This window comes from Schistocerca nitens, chromosome 7, assembly GCF_023898315.1.
Source record: "Schistocerca nitens isolate TAMUIC-IGC-003100 chromosome 7, iqSchNite1.1, whole genome shotgun sequence".
NCBI lineage: Eukaryota > Metazoa > Arthropoda > Insecta > Orthoptera > Acrididae > Schistocerca > Schistocerca nitens.
In genome coordinates, this window is record NC_064620.1 from 306116546 (window position 1) to 306119045 (window position 2500).

General features: G+C 56.2%; 1 non-coding gene across 1 annotated transcript in view; it reads right to left on the reverse strand.

Annotated features, from left to right (window-relative positions):
• Nucleotides 1-555, reverse strand: part of LOC126196870 (small subunit ribosomal RNA) — a 1909-nt gene extending 1354 nt beyond the window's left edge. Inside the window, exon 1 of the ribosomal RNA XR_007539300.1 lies at nt 1-555. This exon is cut by the window's left edge and continues 1354 nt beyond it. This is a non-coding gene — a ribosomal RNA (small subunit ribosomal RNA).
• Nucleotides 556-2500: the final 1945 nt, after the last annotated feature.

The following is a 2500-nucleotide window of genomic DNA, read 5'->3' on the forward strand; positions in this document are numbered from 1 at the left end:
CGTTAAAGGATTTAAAGTGTACTCATTCCGATTACGGGGCCTCGGATGAGTCCCGTATCGTTATTTTTCGTCACTACCTCCCCGTGCCGGGAGTGGGTAATTTGCGCGCCTGCTGCCTTCCTTGGATGTGGTAGCCGTTTCTCAGGCTCCCTCTCCGGAATCGAACCCTGATTCCCCGTTACCCGTTACAACCATGGTAGGCGCAGAACCTACCATCGACAGTTGATAAGGCAGACATTTGAAAGATGCGTCGCCGGTACGAAGACCGTGCGATCAGCCCAAAGTTATTCAGAGTCACCAAGGCAAACGGACCGGACGAGCCGACCGATTGGTTTTGATCTAATAAAAGCGTCCCTTCCATCTCTGGTCGGGACTCTGTTTGCATGTATTAGCTCTAGAATTACCACAGTTATCCAAGTAACGTGGGTACGATCTAAGGAACCATAACTGATTTAATGAGCCATTCGCGGTTTCACCTTAATGCGGCTTGTACTGAGACATGCATGGCTTAATCTTTGAGACAAGCATATGACTACTGGCAGGATCAACCAGGGAGCTGCGTCAACTAGAGCTGAGCAGCCGGCCGCCCGGGAGTGTGTCCCGGAGGCCCGCGCGAACACGCAAGCGTCCGCTCAATTATTCTGCAAACAGGAGGAGGCTGGGCTCCCCTGCACGATACACCTCGAAACCCTCTCAGGTCCCGGCGGCGCGCAGCGCCGTCCTAAGTACTTGGTCGGGTTCGAGGGAGGCGCAATCGCCCGGAGATAGGCGAGTAGACGCTTTCAGTGCGACCACCCGTGCTCCCAACTGAGCTTGCCGCTGCCGACAGAGGCCCGGGAGCGTGCTGTCGTGGTGTTGCCGGCGGGAGACAACACGCGGCCACAAACAGTGACCGGGCAGCTCCAACGCCAGCGCCACAGAGGGGCAGAGCCCCACTTGGGTGCCAAAGCGAACTCTCCCAGCACAGCGCACGCGCCAACACATCCGCACAGCTGCGATACAAACCACCTGCGAGAACCGCGGGGGCGACCGAGCAGCAGACGGCGTCGCGGCGCCGAGTGCCGGGCGGCGGCGCATCCTCAACGCACACAGTCCTCAATCGGACCAGCACACTGCAGATGTCCACCGCGCTTCGCACCGGGCCCGGGAGGACCCACTTTGGCCGCACGGCGCCGCGCGCTGGGTGCGCCGGCACGCAGATGCGCCGCCTGCCGCGTCCGTCAGCCGGCGCGCCTGCCACTGGGCGCCCCCACCAGCCGGCTGCCGCGCGTGCGCCCACGCAGCGCGCGGCCAGCACGCCGGGCGCCCCCCCCTCACCGGCCGGGGACGGTCCCACCCAGCCACCGCCGCGTATCGCTTCATACCCACATGCCCACTCACGTTCGTGGGTATGACGGGTGTCGCTGAAGCAACCGGTTAATACCTGTACCGATCGTCGATATCAACGATTCACCTCCAGCGCGAACAACCGCGCAACAACGGATTTCCAGTTCATTTGCGTAACTTGGGCAGCAAACGTAGACATCCATCTACATTTGCGACTTCTACGAGTCTTGCATGCCTGGATGTTGTGTGTCACGACGCACTACATCAGCATACATACACGCTGCGACGTGTGCACGAAAGAACACGTGGAAGGTGGCCAGCGTACGTATGCGAATGCCATTGCACAGCTGCGAAGCGCATTCAACACGCGAACTCCTGAGCGACGAGCTAGAGGTGACAGGAGGGGAGGGGGGGGGCGGGGGCGATATACGTCCTATTGCAGTACACAATACAGTGGATAGCGGGACCATGTGGAAAGTAAGCAACACTCGCAAGATGTGAGGGTACGCACCGTAAAATGAATCAATACGCAGAACACCAGAGTGTGCGCGAAGTGAACTATGTTGAGATGGTTGCAATTAGGCAACGCTACACGAATTCCTAGATTCATATAACTAACAATTACAGGGCAGGTTAAGGCGCAACGTAGGTTAGGTTAGGGCCCAACATAGGTTAGGTTAGGGCCCAACATAGGTTAGGTTAGGGCCCAACATAGGTTAGGTTAGGGCCCAACATAGGTCAGGTTAAGGCGCAACATAGGTTAGGTTAAGGCGCAACATAGGTTAGGTTAAGCCCCAACTTAGGTTAGGTTAAGCCCCAACTTAGGTTAGGTTAAGCCCCAACTTAGGTTAGGTTAAGCCCCAACATAGGTTAGGTTAAGGCGCAACATAGGTTAGGTTAAGGCGCAACATAGGTTAGGTTAAGCCCCAACTTAGGTTAGGTTAAGCCCCAACTTAGGTTAGGTTAAGCCCCAACTTAGGTTAGGTTAAGCCCCAACTTAGGTTAGGTTAAGCCCCAACTAAGGTTAGGTTAAGCCCCAACTTAGGTTAGGTTAAGCCCCAACTTAGGTTAGGTTAAGCCCCAACTTAGGTTAGGTTAAGCCCCAACTTAGGTTAGGTTAAGCCCCAACTTAGGTTAGGTTAAGCCCCAACTTAGGTTAGGTTAAGCCCCAACT